Source organism: Crocuta crocuta, unplaced genomic scaffold, assembly GCF_008692635.1.
Source record: "Crocuta crocuta isolate KB4526 unplaced genomic scaffold, BGI_CrCroc_1.0 scaffold112, whole genome shotgun sequence".
NCBI classification, from domain to species: Eukaryota; Metazoa; Chordata; class Mammalia; order Carnivora; family Hyaenidae; genus Crocuta; species Crocuta crocuta.
Genome location: NW_027528818.1, coordinates 3,219,558 through 3,242,500, shown reverse-complemented (window position 1 = coordinate 3,242,500; position 22,943 = coordinate 3,219,558). Strand labels below are relative to the sequence as shown.

Here is a 22,943-nt window from a genome sequence, read left to right as displayed (position 1 = left end):
TGCAACAAGAGAGGACTAATGCAACCTTCCAGGAAATTCTTAATTACCTGGAAAAGATCTTCATGAAGGTACAGGCAAAAAGTCAGCAAGCCTTGAAAATGTCCCTTCTTTGCAAGTCATCATAAGATTTCCCCTGAATCAGATCTCAATCTTTGTTCATCCTTTCCTCAGAAGCCATGTAGAGACATTCGTTTGTTTTTAGAGAGCATGAGCCAGACAGAGGGGCAGAGAGAGAGAGAGAGAGAGAGAGAGAGAGAGAGAGAATCCCAAGCAGGATCCATGCTCTGTTCAGGATCTGACCCAAGGCTTGATCCCACGACCCTGGGATCATGACCTGAGCCAAAATTAAGAGTCTGATGTTTAACTGACTGAGCCATCCAGGTGCCCCAAATATGTGAGTTTTGAAAGAAATGGTGTAGAGAACCCAGCTTAAAGTCTTACATGACAAGCCTAAGGAAGGTAGTGGGGACAGAGATTGAAAAAGATGGGAGGGTGCGGAGGAGAGAGCACACGTTACACACACGCATATACATGCCTTGAGATTATTTTAAATATTGTGTGCATAAATATCTTAGTAACAAAAACAGAGCTTTATTTAGTTATGTCTTCAGTGGCCTCCTGGAAGTGTATTGCTTAGAAGGCTGCCTGTGTTCTACTGACCAAGGAGGACAATCCATCAATTTTTATGTGGATGGATCATATACTGTGAGATTTGGGAAACTTAAACTCCCAAACTCCATTAACTCTTGGCCACGGATGTGATGTCAAGTTTCAAACAATCACAGTGGGGTGTGAAAAAGAAATGCCAAGGGTCTTCTCAGTTCTTCTCAGTGTTTCCTTCTATTCTCAAAGTTCTCACTGGGGGACTCCCTCCACACTTAACATATGTATTTTCAGGGAAGAAGGCCTGAGGCCCAGCACTTCACACTTGGAACAGAACTCCCAAAGGCAGTGGAATGACAAAGTCCTGCATCCAAGGAAAGGAGGGAATTCAGAAAGACGCTAATAAAGTAGCTTTCACACTGTCCTCAGAAACCTAGCATCTTTCAATAGGAGTTACTTCAGAATGGGGAAAAGAGGGCTAATCATGTGGGCTTGAACCAGAAAGCTCCATTTTCCTGTGATATATATGTATGTAAGCATATGATGATCAAAGGGTTCCATGGCTGAACTAAAGCTTGAAAACGACAGTCAGTAAATTTGAAGGCCCTTTGTAAACTGTCGTGTGATTTACAGATGCTACCTCTTAATATTACTATTGCTGTTTCTTGGTTCTTGTGAAAATTTAAATGCTTTGTTTTATTGGGAAATTGTTTAGTTAGATAATAAATCTCAAGAAAAGGCATTATTCCAAGCCAAAAGTTTATTCTAGACTCTACCAATCTGTGCAATAAGTACATTTAAAATGCTTCCTAAAGAGATTCATTTAGTGGAGGAAGCCGGAGCACTTGACTAAACTTTTCTATCACAAATTTAATTGATATGGTCATCTGACTCCAGTCAGTCATCTTCTGGAGTAAAGAAATATTTTACACTTCCTGGATGTTATAAGAATATTCAGGGAAATATTTCCTGCCTCCTTTGGTTAGAAGTGAGGCCTCTAAGGATCTCCATTCAATTACTGCGACCTACATATTTAATCCCAGATTATAGGTAAACACTAAAGGAATACTAAAAAATAATAACAACAGGAATCCAAGTTAACTCAATACATATCACATGTCCTAAAATGGAGCAATATATGATATGATGTGCAACTTAAGTCAATAATAATAACAAAGTCATATAATGCTTATTATACGCTGGGTACTTGCCTAAGTGCTTAACATATATTAGTTCATTTATTCCTCACAACAACAACCTTATGGACTTAGCACCACGATTATCTTCTTTGATGATAAAACCTGTAAAGAGTAAGTCACCTGCCAGAGGTCAATATGGGAGCTAGAATTCAAACCCAGGCAATCTGTTTCAAGAGATAATCACACAATGTTTTAATTTTTAGTTTCAGCGAGATCAGGAAGGAGTGCATGTATTTTTATGTGAATTCTGTCAATTATAAGTATGTGCTCGATATCTCCCTTTTTGGCCCTTTTGCCCTTCTGAATCCACATCCCACATTCTTCTGTCATGCTCTGTGTTCCAGAGTCTGACCTATATGGACAGCATCATTAGGCTTCCAGCTGGGTTTGGTACTAGAGATTAGAGATCAAGGGAAGAGTGAGGACAGCATATTTATTTTCCTGTTTCCTCCCAATCAGGTCACTACTGGTCAGCTGCATCCCTCTGTTGAAACCACAGCACTTCAAATGACTCATTTCTCTCTGGACTCTGCCACCTCTCCCTTCCTCTGCCCCTAAACACCTAAAGATAACAACAGCTCCCTACTGGTGCAGTTTCTCGGACACTGAGCCATGTTTGTTATTTTCCCTAAATCTTGATCACATCTTTATAAATAGGTTTGTTATTAAACTTTCCTCAAATTAGGAATCTGAGCAGAGATTCATCTCTTTATCTAGTTTACATATGACTTGACAAAAAACAAATGCAGCATAAACCTCACTATCCCCACTTTCCACCCACTGCAAACCAGACCCAGGAAATAAATTCCAGAGTTATCCAAAGAGAGCTTTTTTTGTTCCTACTACATGTCTATAAGAAAATTATTTTTTAATTTTTGCAAGTGGCCAGGAATTGAGGACTACAACTAGAAACACATTTTTATTCCAATAATAGTCATCTATTATTTCATACATCTATTAAAGTATCCTGAGTGTCAAGCAGCAAGGCAGTAACAGACCTGTTCATGTTGGGTGTTGATCTCTTTGAGGTGAATGACCTTACTGAAGCCTTGACTCAGGTGTCATAAATCTGACACTTAGCCTAATTAACTCTAAAAATATCTGATGCTTTGCAGCTGATAATACTGGACATTGGCTTCCTGGTACCAGGTAGTAAAATATATCCAGGAAATGTGATTCCATGATGCAGAAAGATCCCAGGTGCATCCTTGTTTCCCCTTCAATCTAATTAGCCATTCATCAGAAACAATGTGTGCTTGTGACTGCATTTTGGCCTCGAAGAAAGTAAGCATCTGAACTGACCTTAATATCTCTTACTCAAAACATCTCAAGTTGATCTTGTCATTTACTTGAACAGCTCATCCTGTGGTGAGAATAGAGATTGTTTCCGTTGAAAAAGATGTAAGAACAACATCCTGAGCCATAATTCCAAAAACTATGGTTACCCGCCCACTCTTCTCCCTTAATCTACCTCAACAGTGCTGATAATTCTTCACTGTTCCACTTCTGGTTTTCATGTTGAAGGTCTAGCTTTACAGCTATAATTCAGCTGGCTCAGTTAGAATGATGCATTTCCTTTTGCTGTGACTTGATGTTTGCAAAGTTAAACGTTCATGGAGGTAAATGACTGTCTTTGTTTATAAGCCTCATTGTTTCATCATCAGAATGGGTCACAAAAGTCTTCAAACCTATGAACATGTACACCTACCAGTGGAATAGATACAAAATATTGACTTCTCTCTGAATCACAGTTTCACAGAACAATGTCTGGAGATGGATGCATAGTACATTGACCCATTTCAGTAATAAGTATCTTAGGAATCTCTTGGGGCACTTCTCGACTGGCAGGAAGCAATGACTATGACCGAAGGTTAAAATATGAGAACCCTGGATCTTCCTTTTCTAATTCTAGTTCTGTCACCTTCTGATGTATGACACTAGAGCTGCCCCACCATAAAATGACAACTTTCTGCATGACCTAAATTTTAAAGTCATTGACATGAACAAAAGTGTTTTAGATGTACAGACAGCAATATATATATATAAAAAAAGCCTTGTGCTACTTCACCTAGCAGAAACCAGTCAGAAACTATTTTACGAGATTGAGATACTCATTGTCCTGAAACAAAGTCAAGATACAGTGTTTTATTCAAATTATACATGTTTTTTTCTTTTCCTCCTTACCTATAGTAGCCAGCCTCTAGGGTGGTCTCCTCTAATAACCATCACCTTCTGGTAATCACACACTCACATAGTTCTCTCCCACATTGGATACCTGTATATCCAATAAGATACTGCAGAAACAATACTATGTGATTTCCCAGGTTAGTTCAGAAAAGCCATTCGGCTTCTGCCTTGTTCTTGCATCACTCACTCTGGGAGAAAGCAGTTGCATGTGAAGAGGGCACTCACAGGGATATCTCACATGATGAGGAAGTGATACCTCCTACCGAAAGTCAGCCTGCCACGGATGTGATTAAGCCATGCTGGAAGTGGATCTTCACACCCCAGTCAAGCCCTCACATGAATGCAACTCCAACTTACATGTTGACTGTAACCTCATGAAAAATCCCAAGCCAGAATCACTCAGCTAAGCTACTCCTAAATTTTAAATCAACAGAAATTGCATATGATAATAAATGCTTGCTGGTAGAAGTAACAAGGATTTGGGGAGGTAACTTGCTATGTAACAATAGATAACTAAAATACTCTTCGTTCTAATTTTCTTTTATACAAGGTTTACCTCTCCCCCAAACCCGACACACACACCCATTTCTCAAGCAAGAATTTCATACAGGTGTGGCAAAATAGCTAGGAGTAACAGGTGGTCATGCCCACTTTGACAAGGACATAATTTTAGAGAATCAATACCCTAAGATACACATGTCCATAGTTGCACCTGTACAAATAATAAAGGTCCATCTGAAAAATGTCCTCATCCAATAAATTGTTTACAAAAATAAATGCTATATATTTATCTTCATAATGTATATATGACTCTATTTTATTTGTAACACAATAGATTATTCCATTGCCTTATAATAGCATAAGTGATATCATTAGGATACTGGTGATATCATTTTATTACTCAGACAGTTCTAAGTAGTGAGTTAATATCCTGCCATTAACTCCTGTTAACTGCCAGAATTGAGTCACATTATTTCAGTTGATAGTGAAACAAGTGAGTTAGACAGTTAAGAGGAACATCTGGCTAACATACTGCAACGGTCTAGCAGTGCACTTAAACCAAATAGGAGTTTCTTCAGTGGCAGAAAAATTTCAAACAATTCTTAATTGTAACTTTCCTCTGAGTAATGATGACATTACACAGAGTCCTAGAGTACTAACTTACCCGAAGCACCCAAAGCAGATAATGTATCATTCTTCCCCACGTGCCTTCCCCTCTATATAAAATCAGCTTATCATTAACATTTTAGTTCAATATTAGAAGGTAATAAAATTAGAGAAGATATACATTTACTATTTATATAACTGTATTTCTAAGATTAAAATAACAAAACATATGAAAAATCACATCTCTAAAAACTTTTAGGTACTTCCAGATATTTTTTAGTAAAACTACTTTAAAACTACTTAAAAACTGTTTTCAACATTAGATTCCAACACCATAAGTCTGAAAACACAGATTACTTTCTTACTATTGATGTGAATTTCTCTTAGGAAAAATCAGAATTCTAAATTAACCTAAATAATATTCAAGGTATTGAATTATGCTTCACATGAGATTTTACTGGATACGCATTCAGTTTCTGCAAAGGGCAAAAAATTTCCTTTATATAAAACAATTTTTAAAGAGCTATAAGAATTACAATAAAATGCAAAATTCAAAAAGAATGAGATTCAGGTATTTTATCTTTAAGCAAATAGTAGCAGAATTTTACCAAATATTAAAAGAGTATAAATGGTAATGGTTATGAAAAGAGAATCTATTTTTCTAAAATACTCAAATGGACAAGGGTCAACTTACTAACTCTTGGTACCAGATCTTACATATGTACTTTAAAATTTTGGTATTTCCATTCAACATCTGTATTTAATACATTTGTAAATTATCAAAAGTATGCAAGTAGGGGAAATACAGTTAAATTTCTGATATTTAACTTGGCTAACAGTACCTTAGTGTGGGCAATGAAAAATAAAGTGTAAGTCAACCAATTTTTGCTTAATCAATTGTATTTATTGTTGTACCAAAATTATACCCTTGTTAACCAGGGAGATAAACCTATATTTACAATTCTTTATATAAATTAATTCTTTAATAAAATTGTGAATAGATTTATGCTCAGTATAATTTCAAAAGAGTTGAGTGATTTTACTCTGAGCAATCATTCATGGTTTAATTCTGAGAAATCTTATGCATTGGATTGTGTATGCTTCTTATATGTTATGAAGCTACCATTTCTCTTCAGATATTGTGTAAATACCTGTTGAGTGATGTTAATGAATAAAGAAAAGACTTTTCCAGTAATTAGTTCTAGCAATGTTTTGTCATCAATATATTCCATTTGTTTGAAAACTACTGTTACCCTTGTGTTGATCTTTGTGTTCTTGAGTTTTGCTTTTTATTTCCATATAAAATCGTGTATAAGAATTACTTTCATTACTTCCTCCCTCCCCGAAACCTACCCTGAGTTTAATGGTTTGCACCATAATTTCTCAAAAAAATCAAACAAGCTATCAAAGTATATATATGTCCATGACATGTCTAGCTAAAAGGAGTAAGACAGGTCCTAATATAATCGAGAAATCAAGTTAAATTACATGAAACAATTAAAGAAAGTTAAGTGCTATGATGTATAACAGCATTTCCCAAAAGATCCTTGAGGTGTTAAAAGATGTTTTATTTTAAAAAAAGCTGCTACATTCAAATAAGTTTGGGAATTATTTCGTAAGACATTACCCTCTTGGTAATGTTCATTAGCACAATGTCCATTAGCATATTAATGACAGAAAAGTTTCGGAGCAAAGAAAATGGTTGTATTTTGACTAAGCTAGAGTATTCAAAATTTCTTTCACAATGGAAGGCTTTGTTAAAATGCTCCCTTTTTGATCATGAAAATTTTATAGGAAGAGAAAAAAATAACACAACTGTTTGCCACATTAATTTAACAAGCATTAGCATTTTGCCTATTTGGTTCAGATTTTTAAATCCAAGTAATAAACAAAAGATCATTTATACAATTAAGGCCAACCCACATCCCTTTTTCCTCCCCCTTCTCCAGGGGTTACTATCATCTTGAAACTGGCATATATTCTTCTTGTTCATATATTTACTTTAACTCTTACGTTTGTATTCACAACCAATATGTAGGATTCCTGTGTGTTGTAAGTTTAAAAAATAATATTTTTGTACATATTGTGATTTACTAATTTTATTCAACATTCTGCTTATGAGATGGATCCATTATAATGCATATAGACTTATTTACCTGTTTAAATGGAATAAGTATGTTTTTGTATAAACAGACCACAAAAACTAATTATCCAATAGCCTATTAAGAACATATGGCTTGTTCTTAGTGTTTTCCTATTCAAACAATGTTGTCGTAGACATCCTGGCACATACATCCTTGTGTGCCTGTTGAAGAGATATTCTAGAGTATACATCTAGAAGTAGAATTAATAAGTTGTAGGTAGATATCTACAATTTTGGTAGATATCTCAAACTTCTCTCCAAAGTAATTGAACTCAGTTACACATCAACTAGCACACCAAGGGATTCCCAGGGACTCAAATCTCTGCAAATGGTCAGACATACTAATCTGATATGTATGGACTTATATTGTGCTGATATACAATGTTAATTTCCCTTACTATTTTTGAATTCTGACCATATTTTCTTAAACATATTAGCCATCTGTTTTTCCTCTTTTGTGAATCATGAAGATTTGACAGAATTAATTATATATTTCTTCAACTAACCCTTCATTGTTCAAATTCACTGCAAATAACTTTTTATTGAAAAATTTTCAGTTTTATTTTTCACATTGAGAATTTTATTCTCCATCTGCTATTTATTTGTGTATTGTGTCATACAAGCATTTGATTGTCCCAGTGATGTTTCTTAATTAATCTATCCCTTCTGTACTGATTGCTAATGCCACCACATCATATACTAAGTCTTTGTAATATAGAGTAGATATTAATAGTTGAGAGTAGGGAATGGGCTCACTATTGCACTGGCCTAATCATACATGAGGGACTGCATGAAAGAGGTGGCCTTCCAGGTAGGGTCTGAATACTAGACAGACATAAAGACATGGGATTTGGTGCTATTTGTATCCTTTCTGTAGTACTCACTGCAAGTGAATTAATCTTATTGCAAATGAACTTCTTCCCTTGGAAATAGGGATACTATGGATGATCTAGTAGCATCATTTAATGACATAACATATTTAAGGTGGTTAGTATATTGTCTTGCATACAGTAGGTGTTCAAAGTAATTAGTAGTAGTGATTGTAGTTTCCGTTGTTGCCAGCAGTAGTGCTAGGGATGGTAGTAGTATCTGATTAGATTGGTACCTGTCAGTTCAAAGCTAACACAAATCTGAAGGAAATTCTCAGGAAAGCAGAGACATATCTGGGGAATTGTCTAACTATAAGGTAAGAATTAGAGATGACTCCAAGCTGCGGTTTGGAGAACTAGATTTGGAGGATTTGGAGATATTAGTTTAGGAAGGAGTTCTCAAAGGGTAGTTCCACAGCAATTCCTGTTAATTTGTTAGAAATGCAAATTCAAGACCCCAGACTCACTGATTCAGATACTTGGACTGACATGTGATCCAGTAGTCTGTGTTTTAACAACCCTACCCACTTGCCCATGATTCTGATGATGTTCAAATTTGAGACCCACTGGTTTAGAACATAATGAGTACGAGGCGGTGCTGAGACACCAGGTGTACACAGTGTATGAAGAAATGTCAGAGCTGAAGATGTAGAGTTCTCACTGAGAGGGCTGAGATTCCCCTTGTATGATGTCTTTCCTTGCTTCTAGTTATTGTTTTTATTTTATTGAATGGCTTCCCAGTCTTAGAATCATTTCTCAGCATTCAAGTTCTCCTTGTCATCCACCTACTGGGCAAAGCAATGCCAAGTTTACAACCCTTAATCACTCTCTGTCCTTCCCACAATTTCTCTCCTGCATCGTTCTCCTCCTGTTTTCAGCTTGTAGGCTCCTCAGGGAGGGGAATTTGTCTGGCACAATTTCATCTAACATTAAAAACCATGTACGCTGACAGAGCTTTATAAATAATAAATGAGGGTAGTAATAGCCTAGAACCCAGCATTTAATAGTAGGAATCCCTGGCCATTAAATATAAAACAGTTATAAATATATGTATATATAGTGACGCTTCTCTGACCCCTGAAATATAGAAGTCTGCAAAGAACATGCTGTATCTGTACCATTTAAGAGCACTTTTATTTTTATAATTTCATCTTGAAATCAATAGGTATAAGTGTGAAAAAGACATGGGCAGTAGCCGGCCATAGAAAACATATACCTATGTTCAGATTTTCCCATTGTATATTTAGTAAGTTTTATTGATTCTTTGGAAGATATCAAGGTGGGGAAATAATGAGAGATCTCATTATAACAGCCTATCAGTGATCTGGCTAGTGTATTAATTTTGGCCATAATGTGTCAATCAGCTGCAAAGCATCAGCTCAGCCACAGTGGAAGGGATCAATTGTGCAGAGCTCTGAGATAAGTTAATCTACTGTGACATGCTCTAAAGTAGGATGCAAAAGGGAATACCACCTGCATTTTAAACCAGTGCTGACTGCCTTGTAACATCTGGGGACCCATGTTTAATATAACAAAATCAAGCTTCAGGAGCTTGAAATATAACCCCCATTATTTAAAAACACAAGATAATTCTGGTGTGTTTCTTATTGTGGTTTTCCTTTGGTTTATAATTTGTATATATTTGCATATATAAACATATCCTATAAAATATACAGGATAAAATGTAAATGGTAGATCAATAAAATATGTTTTTATTAATTTATATAGCATGTTTAACAATATAAATAAATTTAACCTACAGTGAAAAAGCTTTAATTTTTCAAAAATACTTTAGATAATTGAGTACTCTGCCTTTGTGATGTGAAGTCATGATTCTTCACAGTGAAATCAATGCAGTTTGGTGTTTAATTTATCTACAAATACAAGCAGAAGTTTGAAAGCAAGTTCTAGAGTTGAAATTGCCCATTAATATTGTTAAGGAAAATTTAAAATATTACCCATATGAATTTAAATGCATGAAAAGAAAGAAAACACACAAAACAGCTAGCCATGATTTTATCTTAGTAGAAAGATAATGCATAATTTTTCATTTATGCATATTTATTTTCTAAATTCTCTATCATAAAGAAGTACTGTCGATTACATTACCAGTGTGAGTAATAATAAGATACAAAGGAAATATGTAGTAGGATTTGCATGTCATCTTTGCACAGGGGCCATGTTAATCTTCTCTGCATTGTTTCAATTTTAGTATATGTGCTGCCAAAGCGAGTATGAAATATGTACTTGGAAATAGTTATAATATACAGCTTATTTAAGCTGTACCAGATTCCTACTTATAGAACTCATACAAACACATACACACCTACAAATATATATACAAAAACATATTAACAATCCCTTTCTTAATGATTAAGAGATAAGGTGCCAATATCAGCAGCAGCAAGTAACACTGAGAATCAACACCGTTTCCTTGACATATATAATCCTAGATGGATAGTTATACATGGGTGTGAAGCAATGTTTCATCAGTCCTGAATTCATAAGCAGAGTCAAACCTATACATGTCCTCCATAGGCCGAATTTTAAAACCTTATAAAAACGACTTTTATTTTTTAAATGAAGAGAATTTTGCATTGCCTTTCCTTAGGCAGCTTTACTATCTTTTTTTTTTTTTAATAGTTTATTGTCAAATTAGGTTCCACATAACACTCAGTGCTCATCCCCACAAGTGTCCTCCTCCATGCCCATCCCCCCTCCCCCCACATCCATCAGTCCTCAGTTTTTGTCAGCATTCAAGAGTCTCTCATGGTTTGCTTCTCTCCCTTTCCCCCACCATTTCCGCCCTTCTTCTCCCCCTTGTTCCTCCGTCTTGTAATTAACATCCTTATAGGTGAAGGATGGCAAATTAACAATTTATCTGACATGATAATTGGGATAGTATATATTAGCAGCTCTGAAATATAATCCTCAGATCCCCTGGGGGTGGGGGAGCAGGAAAACTTTCAGGCGCTCTGTGAAATCAAAGCAATTAATATATTATTTATCTTTTTTCACTGTGTTGGCAGGTCTTTTGCTATGTTCACATGTGCACTGATGGTACAAATACAATGGTGGGTAACATTACTGGCTTCTTAGAACAAATTGAGGCAGTAGAACTAAGCTGTGCTAGCAGATTTTGTACATTTCATCACCATGCACTAAAATTTCAATTTTACCTAAGAATATCTTTGATGAATTAGCAAAAATTCATAATTTTATTAAATTTTGGAACTTAAGGGCACACCTTAATATTCTGTGTGAGAACAATTAAACATATATATAAAGTACATCTATATAATGAAGTAGAGAGTTGCATTAGTGATCGATTTCCATAATAAATTACCCTAAAACCTAGCAGCTTAAAACAACATAGGTTTATTATCTCAGTATCCATGGGTTAGGAATTCATGTACTGCTTAGCTGGGTCCTCTGGCTCAAGTTTCTAACAAGGCTGCCATCAAGGTGCCACTTGGGATCACATGCCTGTCAAGGTCTAACTGGAGAGGGATCCATTTCCAACCTTATCCCTGTGATTGCTAGCAGGATTCAGTTACTTGATGCATTTGGACTGAGGCCCTCAGTTCCTTGTGGTTATTGGCTGAAGGGCATTCTCCACTCCCCTCTCCATGTGGGGAAACACTTGAGAAGAGCCAAAGAGAGAAATCCAGCCAGATGGAAATCAGTCTTTTACAATCCAGTCACAGAAGTGACACCTCTTCACTTTTGTCACATTCTGTTAGAAGTAAGTCACCAGCTCCAGCCCACATTCAAAAGCATGGTTCCCACAGGGCTGGGACCATTAAGAGCCATGTCAGAAGCTGCTCTCCATAATGGTCATCTTTGGGAAATACTGTTTATGTTGCAAGTTGAACTACCTGTTCTTCTCATTATACCATTTTTATTTGAAAAAATAATTAACCTAAAAACTATAATTATTCAGGCTTGAGTATTTTGCAGACTTGAGTATTTCTTGAAAATAGACAAAGTGAGTTTTGCCACTTCACAGGAAACAATGTTGATGCTCAAAACACAATAGAATTTGAATATTCAAAAGAATGCTAGAATTTTGTAAAATTTGTGTCTGGCAACAGTGCCTTAACAGTTTCTCGATGTATAAAATCTTTTTAAACATTACTAAAGAATGTTGGGTTTGGAGTAGGAAAAACAGATAAAAACAGAGAGGGAGGCAAACTATAAGAGACTGTTAATTACAGAGAACAAACTGAGGTTTGATGGGGATGGAGAGGTGAGAGTGGTTGGGGAAAATGGGTGATGTGCATTAAGGAGGACACTTGTTGGGATGAGCACTGGGTGTTATATGTAAGTGATGAATCACTGGATCCTACTTCCGAAGCCAAAACTACACTGTATATTAATTAACTTCAGAATAATATTTTTTTTTAAAGTTGGGTTTTGATATTGTGTAATAATATGTGTTAACATTTAGAAGATCTGCAAAACTTAGTGAGTCAATGTTTTTAAAATGACCAGTGGATGCCTTTACAGAGCATGGATCTGTCCATTTAAAATGTAAGACAGATCAATGGTTTTAGCCATTCTGACAGGTGTAAAGTGATATCTCATTATGGTTTTGATTTGCATTTCTGTAATGATTAGTGACGGTGAGCATCTTTTTATGTGTTTTTTGGCCATCTTTATGTTTTCTTTGGAAAAATATCTATTCAGATATTCTGTCCATTTTTAGTTAGATTATTTGGGGGTTTTTTTTGGTGTTGAGTTGAATAAGTTCTTTATATATTTTGGATATTAACCCATTATCAGATATGTCATTTGTAAATATCTTTTCCAATTATTAGGTTACTTTTTTGTTTTGTTGATAGTTTCCTTCGCTGTGCAGACATTTTTTATTTTGATGTAGCCCCAAAAGTTTAAATTTGATTTTGTTTCCTTTGCCAGAGGAGGCATATCTAGAAAAATGTTTCTTTGGCTCCTGTCAAAGAAATTATTGCCTGTGTTTTCTTCTAGGAATTTTATAGTTGAGCTCTGAGAAATGTATAGAATTATTGAATCATTATACTGTACACCAGAAACTGTATAACACTGTATGTTAATTATACTTTAATAATAAAAAAAGACAGACCAATGGATCTCATGTAACAGTATGAGAAGTTTGTGAATATGATTTCAGTTCCACATTGTAATTTACCTTTAAGAAAATACTACTTACAGAGTTCCGGTGTAGTATCAAAGAAGAGTATCTACAATTATCTGAAAAGGGCATCAAAATACTTCTCCCATTACAACCACAACTACATGAGGCTGAATGTTTTCCATACACTTCAAACACAAGAATAACAACAATCTGATGCAATGAAAGCAGATATGAGAATCCAGTTGACTCATATAAAGCCAACTATTAAAATACAAATTTACAAATTACAAATATGTAAATAAAAGAAATATTCTTTTCATAAAACTATTTTTTGCTTTGGAAAATACAGTTTTTATTAAAATATTTTATGTGCACATAAAATGGGTTTGTTTTAGTTATTTTTAATTAAGTGAATTATTTTTAAATGTCTATTTTAATTCCTAGCATGGTAAATATTGATAGATAATCCCACATAAACGAGAACTCTTTGGGATGTTGAGGAATTTTAAGAGTGCAAAAATGATCCTAAGATCAAAGCATTTGAGAACCATTGGGTTAAATTTTGCTATTTTGACAAAATAACACCCAAATCTCAGCAGTTTGCACAAAATGATCTCTCATTCACACTACAAGTCCATTAGCGTTGGCTAAGGGAATGTGCTCATTCTTTTCTCAGGAAAGCAGGCCCATGGAGAGTATATCTCATCAAGATTCTACACTCACAATAACAAGAAAAATGGCATTAGGAAAAAATTTGCAAAGGCTTATAAACATTACCTAGAAGTTACATATGTTACTTCCACTAACTAGTCATCTTCCTAAGAAAGTCACATGGTCATTTCTAACTTCAAGGGGGCAGTAACAAACAATTCTGCCATATACCCGAAAGGAAATCCAGAAATATTTAGTGAATAATACTAATGACTACCACATAGGCCAACTCCAATACATACATACCTAAAGTACTCAGTTAAAAAATATTATGAGGTTGAATCTTAGATAGCTCCAGAAATTTATTAGTTTTTTTTATTTCTGTTGAAACAAACTATCACAAATGTAGTGTCTTGAACAACACAAATATATTTTCCTACAGTTGTGGTGGCCAGACGTCCTAAAATCAGAGTGTGGGCAGAAATGCATTCCATTTGGAATCTCTAGGGAACAATCAATTCTCTGTCTTTTCCAGTTTCTAGAAAACATGAATTACAGCAAAATTTATCCCTTAAACCAAAAGCAATTGAGCATGTGTTAGGGATGAAGCACTATTCCAAATGCTGGGGATACTGAGCTGACCAAAGTTAAAGTCCCAGCAATAATAGGGTTTACATTCTAGTAGAAAAATAAATAAACAAGTCAACAAAATACATATATATATCAGGAGGTTGATAAGTACAACAAAGAAAATTAAGGCAGGAAAAAGTAATTGAGAATGAAATGAAAGGTGCTATTTTAGAGAAGGTGGTCAGAAAAAAACCTCTCTCATCAGAATGATCGAGTAGAAACCTGAAGAAAGTGAAGGAGCAAATCATGATAACTGGAGGAAGAACATTCAGGCACAGGTCTTGGTATCCTTGGACTGCTGAGAGACAGCAGGAAGGACAGGGGGTGGCTGGAAAGGAGGACAGGAGGAGAGGAGTTCAGAGAGCGAGTTCAAGCACAGATAATGCAGTATACCGAGGACGATGATAAGAACATAGACATCACTCTGAGACGGGCAATCAAAGAACAATGGACTTAAAGGAGTGTATGATACAGGTGACATTTTTCAGTGGACACTGACTACTGTGAGGAGAACATAACCCTGGGGCAAGGTTAAAAGCCAGAAGAGTAGTCAGACAGTCATTGCAATAAGATAGGATGGAGATGATGTTGATGTAGAGTAGAGCTATAATGGTGGATGGAGGTGATGAGAACTGTCTTCGTTGTGGATATAGATTGAAGAAAAAAAGTCAGTAGATATACTGATGGAGCAAATGATGTGGGTGTTAAGGAGTCATTACCAAGGAAAGTGGTCACTCTTTAAAACAGAAAGAAAGGACAGAAAGATGGAGGAAGAGAAAAGGAAGGGAAGGGAAGGGGAAGAAGCCTTCATCCAACTTCTCGGTTGAAAGATTTTTGTATGAGAATGAATGAATGTTCCTGGAAAATTAATTCTGTGACTTTGGGAAGTCCTTGGATATTAGTCAGAAGAATGATAAATCTTATATAAGCAAAACATGTTTATCCAGCATCAAAAACTTGAAATAAAAAGTAAAGACTTAAAATGGTATTAGGCAAATCTGCCACATGTAGCTGCTTGTGCACATTTGTGTAGGCTATGAAAAGTAACTTCTCTTTTATGAGTCCAAAGTGGTGACGTAGCTTTCAGCATTACAAGATGATTTACTATTATCTAATCTATACCTGAGTAAAATAGTACTGCCCTTCTCTGAACAGAATACAATTTCTCTTGAGTAGAGTTTTTAACAAGCCTGTATGAAGGTAACTTTACTGTCAATTCCACAGTCTCAGGCTAAGGGGAAAGGTCATACCAAATAAACCAAGACACTCACCAGGGGTGGACAGTTTCTCTGCAAAGGAGACAGAATTTGCTAGTGATATCTACGAAAGCCAGTTCTCCATTTCTTTTCAAAATATTTATATTAACAATTAATTAAGCTGGATACAACGTGTGTTATACACAGACACACACACACACATATATAGTTTATCCATTCATCCATTTCTTAATGCACCATTTTAAATAAATGGTGCTTTTGTTTTAATTTACTTTTGTTTCAACAGCCAGGCATTGAATCCTGAGTCAGGCTGCACTGAGAACAGACCTCAGACAATTGTGTTATAGATATCTCATTTCTATTTTCAATTTATCACCAAGTTCCTTTTATTTTCTGATTGTTATTAAGATATATCCACTTGTCCCCATTGCCACCACCACCATCCTGGCCTAAGCTAGAATCATCTGCGGTCCAGGAGTAACAAGATCCTCCCATATGATCTCCGCCTCAATCTTGTCCAGCTCTAATTCTTCTCTGCAGAGCTGTTGGGATGAACCTCTTCAAAACTCAAGTCACACATTTTCCTTTAGATTAAAAACTTGCAAAGGCTCATAAGTTTGGTTCACAATGGTTCACAGAATAATGAAAAACCACTGAAGAGCCATGGATACCTGCAACTGGCCTCTTCATCCTCTTCAGTGGGAGGCCCCGGCTTCTGTCATTGCTCTTGGCTCTGCTCTTTTCAGGACTAGCTCTGCCCCCATCCATTCCAACATCTTTGCACAGGGTGTACGCCTGCCAGGACACCGGTTATGCCTACCCGCTCCTAGTTCATCTCTCTTTCAGGTCTCTAACCACTCTTCTCTACTTTATCAGAGAACATTTCCCTGACCACCCCATTTTACCCCCAGTTCAAATCTCCCTATTACATGCTCTAATCATCCCATGTTCCTCCAGCTCACAGCACTCATGAAGGCAGCAACTTTAGACCGTGTAATTATTTGATTAATGGTTGTCTCCCTTACCAAACAGCAAGTTTCAAGAGGGAGGGACCCATGTCAGTCAAAGCTCAGCAGCTTGCCACTCAGACAGTAAGATAAGCACTCAGTAACCATCTGATGAAAAACAAATGTATATATATTCACGAAACAAAAGAAACCTTTCATAAAAGTTAGGAGAGTAAAAGTAAAAATGGAATACATAAAACCTTGGTTTGCGAGCATAATTTGTTCTGGAAATATGCTTGTAATCCAAAACACTTGTGTATCAAAGTGAACTTCAAGAAACTTTGGCTCAGTTGTGATCATGTGACATTCAGCATCACATACTACTCACATTGCAAGACATTGCTTGTTTATCAAGTTAAAATTTATTAGAAATGTTTGCTTGTCTTGGAACATTTGCAGAACAAGTTACTTGCAATCCAAGGTTTTACTGTACATCAAAATACTTGAGTAAAAAGCAAAACATATATTTAGAATCTAGAGATTTAAATAATCAACTATAACTGTGAAATGGATAATTGGAGGTAAAGAGGCTAAGTAAATTCAGCCTTGGTAAAATCTTTTGATTTTTTTCAAAGGCCATTCATCTGTTCACTTGCAGCCTCATGGGCTTGTAGAAAACTGTACAATTTTTTTGCTATATATTAACAGCTATAAACCATAATGGTAGGTATTAGGATTTTTTTTATTAGTTCTGACAAAAAGATTCAGATGCCACTACTTAATGCACTTAGAAGGGAAATTAAAACATGTCAGAAATAAGGCCTCAAGAAATAAGTGAATCAGAAAATCATTTCAGTGCATGGTGCCCAAAATTATAGGTCTAAAAAGTGATTGTGCCACTCACCCTTTATCTTTGGAGGGCAATGTTCAAAATGCATTGCAAATATATCATCAGTCTTGCAATTTGAATGAGCTCAATTTCGGTTGCATGAATACATGCACATGGAAAATGTGCTCCCTTCCCTGCAGGGATCATAAAGCTTTTCTTAAAAGGCAGGCTGCTTTCAAATCAGTGTAGGACAAATTTGTGCATCCTTCTAGGAAGACTGTACAGTGGCTCTTTCATCTTAATCTAGTTTAAAGATTCAAAACAATAAGCTCTCAAACATTTGTCTTGATTTTTTAACAAATAGAAACCAATGTTGCCCTGGATTCTATAATGTACAAAAATGTTTCTAAAAAAAATCAAATAATGAAAATTGTTGAGCTCTCTAGTTCTAGTTGACCCAACGTTTCCCTATGAACATAGTAAGAACTGCTGTTGACATTTTTAAGAAGGAGTAAATCCATTTTTAATGTTTATTTATTTATTTTGAGAGAGAGAGAGAGAGCAAGCCTATGCATGAGCAGGGGAGGGGCAGAGAGAGAGGGAGAGAGAATCCAAAGCAGGCTCTGCTGAGGCTGACAAGGAGCTCAGTCCCACAAACCTTGAGGTCTTGACCTGATCAGAAATCAAGTCAGACACTTAACAGACTGAATCACCCAGGCACCCAGGAGGAAATTCATTCCTAAACATTACCCCAATTCTCATATTATACTTTTCAAAAGACTAGACTTAGAAAAATAGTTTTATTTTAGGAACAAAGTGAGGTGAAGCAGAACAAAATTGTAATAAAAATTTCATCTTGACCTCATTAGCAAAATGCTTAAACAAATGAAATAATGTGTTCATAAGAAGCTGCAAGAATATAACCCGTCTTTAAAAGTTGTAAACACCCAACCCCACATTTGTTTCTCTGAACACGCAGTTAAAACCAGGAATAGTGTGATACTCATCAGTGCCAGTCACCAAATACAGTAAAACCTTAGATTGCGAGTAACTTGTTCTGCAAGTGTTCCTCAAGAGCAACAAGCATTTCTAATAAATTTTCACTTGATAAATGAGAGATGTTTTGTAATATGAGCAGTACATGTGACACCGAAAGTCACATGATCTTCTCTCTCACTCTTGCTGTGGGATTGTGGGTGATCATCTTCCATGCTCGATGCTCAGTCTCAGTCCACAGTGTTTGGCATGAATCAGGTTTTTCAGAACATTGGAAGGTGCCCACAACTGGCACTAGTGTATTTTTTGTCACCTCAAAGCCTGTATGGACAGCACTTTGCTTTTCCATAGAAGAGTAAACGTAGGAATGCTTTGCTTCATTCTAGGTCAGGCCGCCTGCTTCCTCTGCTGCTTTATTGCCCAGTTACATTAAATACAGTATATGACAAGAGTTTATTAATACTGTAGAGGACCCTCAATTCAGGGTTAATTTATTTTTCTTTATATTTTGTATTTTCTTTATTATTTTGTATAACGTTACAGTACCGTAATCATTTTTATATGAATATTTTTGGGTTGTGGACTGCATCATCTGAGTTTCCATTATTTCTTATGAGGAAATCACTTTGATATCAAAGTGCTTTGGATTACAAGCATGTTTCTGAGGTGAATTGTATTCACAAACCAAGGTTTTACTGTATTTCTTTTTTCCCCCTTTCTGTGCACACAGTAGGATTACATTTATTAGAATGACATAGCCATGAACTTGCTCTAATCAATGAAAGGCTAGACGTTATGGGTGTCATCTTTGGGTAGTTGCTCTGACAGCTAGTGCACAATTTCCAGGGTCCCTTTCCCACTGCCGCTGACTGGCTTTGCTGCAGATGGTAGAAACTCCTTCACCCTGGTCTCCAATTGTAAGGATTTCCCTCAGCCCTGGCCGATCCACTGTGAACATGTATCTTGAGTGAGAAACATGTTTTTGTTCTTTTAAGCCTTTAAAGGTTAACATTGTTTATTTCCCTAGCATAACCTAGCTCATCCTAAGTGATGCACATTTGCAAACTCAAGCCATCAAAAATAATTTCAAATTTTACATTACAGTGCCATATAGTATATGATGTATATGCATATCCTCAATTATGTATATTTATATATGGGCTCATAGAATAAAGATGATCCAAATACACAAAGATTAGGGAATGTCATCAGATTTCAATTCATTAAAATTTCTTACAGTATATCTCTTAATTTTCTTTTAAACTTTTTAACCTGAGAGAGGAAAACTGTATGTATTTCTGTAATTATCCAAGAGTAAGTACAACACTTGTTGTACTCTTTTTCACAGGTACAGCACAATTTGCTTGTTACTGAAAACAATACTATTTGCTCTTAAAATGCATTGCCGGGGAAATTAAGGGTTCATTCTCTAGTGTTTTCCAGTATAACCCTCATATTAAAATATCTAAAACATCTTTGATTTTCATACATTACCAAAAGGGGCACATATCATCTTGAGGGACTGTACAATGACTACACTTATGCACAATTTGTTTAGCAATACCACACATTAGAAATGTCATGAGTCAGTTGATGATTCTTCAAAAGTCCCTGAGCATCTTGAAACACATCTTTTGTCTGCTGTTATTGTTCCTTGAGTTATGGAACAGCTCAGAGATAGAAGCTGAGGGAGAGTTTAATTTACCCACCCACACAGAGCAAGGTAAATCCATTTTTCTTGCTTCCAGATAAATGTCAACAATTTTCATGTCATTTCAACAAAAACACATTTCCAAGCAGTCACTCCCTGCACTTCAGGCAATCTACTACCTATTTCTGCACCCATGGCAGAGCTCTAGACTCTTCTTTGGAAGGATCTATACATATGAGACTAAGCTCATAGCAGGAGAGCAAAAGTGAACAGTTTGCTTTGCAATGTCTGTTGTTCTTCATTTATTAATAAGAGATGCAAGCAAAGTAATCCAGCTATAGCAGCCTTCTCATCCGTAATACAATGCTAATCACATAACTTACTTCAAGGGATTGTGAGGATAAAATGAGCTAATCCGTACAGACAGACTGGTGCTTAGTGACTCATAAATTGTAATTGTTGTTATGGTAGTAATAATAATAATAATAAAGAATAATAATTTGCAAGAACATTATTTTTATTATCTAAATTGATAAATTATATGTGCATGGACATCTCCCAAGTCCAATTCTCTTTATTTTTTATTAAAGAAAATTTTTTTAATGTTTTTTATTTATTTCTGAGAGAGAGAGACAGTGTGAGCAGGGGAGGGTCAGAGAGAGAGGGAGACCCAGAATCCGAAACAGGCTCCAGTCTCTGAGCTAGCTGTGAGCGCAGAGCCCGATATGGGGCTCAAACCCATGAACTGTGAGATCATGACCTGAGCCAAAGTCAGACACCCAACCGACTGAGCCACCCAGGTGCCCCCCAAGTCCAGTTCTCAATCATTCTTTTTTTCTACTCCATATTTTCCATGGAAATGTCATTCAGGCTTCAATGATCAATTCTAACAAAAGATTTCTAAATTTACATACTCAATCCTGATTTGCAGGATGGTATTTCTAATTCTCTCTAGAATATTGTTTTTAATTTTTTTAATGTTTTATTTATTTCTAGGAGAGAGAGAGAGACAGCGTGAGCAGGGGAGGGTCAGAGAAAGAGGGAACCACAGACTCTGAAACAGGCTCCAGGCTCTGAGCTGGTAGTCAGCACAGAGCCCGACGCGGGGCTCGAACTCACTAACCGTGAGATCATGACCTAAGCGAAAGTCGGACGCTTAACCGACTAAGCCACCCAGGCGCCCCCTCTCTAGAATATTTTCAACTAGATGTCCCATCATTTCTCCAAACTCCTTATGTCTACATCATGTGTCATATCCCCAATCCAGTACTGGCCTTACTTGGGTGAGGATGGCCCTTATCTTAGGACCTGACTTAAAGGGGTCTGCTCTTACCCTTCTCTGATTCTTCCCTCACCACCCCTCCCCCGCACAGAGCAAGACTGCAGGACCACGAAGTCTCATCACTATACAGCTCTTCCTCAACCTTCAATAGCATTACATCCTTATAAACCCATCATAAATTGAAAATACCATAAGTCAAAAATGCATTTAATACCTAATTGACCTAATAGCTTAGCCTAGCCTACCCTAAATGTGGTCAGAATGCTCATTAGCTTACAGTTGTGCAAAATCATCTATTATGAAGGCTATATAATAATAAGGCATTAAGTATTTCAGGTAATTTATTGAACACTGTACTGAAATTGAAAAACATAATGGCTATATGGGTAAAGAATGGTTGTAAGTGTATCAGTTTACTCTTGTGAGCATGTGGCCAACTGGGAGCCATGGTTCACTGTTGGTGCCCAGTATCATGAGAGAGTATCATACTGCATATCACTGGCCCAGGAAAAAATTAAAATTCAAATTACAATGTTTGCTGAATCATAGGGCATGTGGGTGGCTCAGTAGTTTAAGTGTCCAACTTCACCTAAATTCATGATCTCATGGTTCATGGGTTTGAGCCCTGCATCAGGATCTGTGCTGACAGCTCAGAACCTGGAGCCTGCTTTAGACTCTGTGTCTTCCTCTCTCTCTTCCCCTCCCCCACTCATGCTCTGTCTCTCTCTTGTCTCTCAAAATTAAATAAACATTAAAAAATTAAAAAACAAAACCAAAAAACAATGTTTACTGAATCTGAATCACTTATGCACCATCATAAAGTCAAACGTTGAGCCATTGTAGGGGCGCCTGGGTGGCTTAGTCGGTTAAGCGTCCGACTTTCGCTTAGGTCATGATCTCACGGTTCGTGGGTTCGAGCCCCGCGTCGGGCTCTGTGCTGACTGCCAGCCCAGAGCCTGGAGCCTGTTTCAGAGTCTGTCACTCCCTCTCTCTCTGACCCTCCCCTGCTCATGCTGTCTCTCTCTCTCTCCTAGAAATAAATAAAAACATTTAAAAAAAAAAAAGTTGAGCCATTGTAAGCTGGGGACTGTTTGTATAGTTATATAATAATTACCCTATTTTTTTCAAAAATAAATAAAACTATTAACACATTAAGAATTTAAAAATAAATTTCCCAATTATTCATATGAGTTAAACACCCAATACTTGGTTCATGAAAGCTAACAAAGTCTTATAATTAATATTTCTGTAAACAATGCTAGCTGATTTGCTAAATCTCTTTTCTGTATATGCTTTGATAATTAGCTGTCCTCCTTCTCTCCATTTTCCACTTCAGAAAACATTTCTGATTTTAACTTCTCAAAATTGGAACTGAACAATTTCTAAACATGGAAAAGATATGTGTCTGTTTTTGTGCCAATACCATACTGNAAAAAAAAACATGGAAAAGATAAATGACCATTAATTCCACTGATAATTAACCACCTGAAAATCAACAAAAGACAGTGTCATCATC

The 22,943-nt window shown here is 36.2% G+C and overlaps 1 non-coding gene across 1 annotated transcript; it reads right to left on the bottom strand.

The window, feature by feature from the left end:
* Positions 1–10,236: 10,236 nt before the first annotated feature.
* Positions 10,237–10,340, bottom strand: LOC144224868 (U6 spliceosomal RNA). The gene has a single exon (XR_013333163.1). It is a non-coding gene; the product is annotated as a U6 spliceosomal RNA (small nuclear RNA).
* Positions 10,341–22,943: the final 12,603 nt, after the last annotated feature.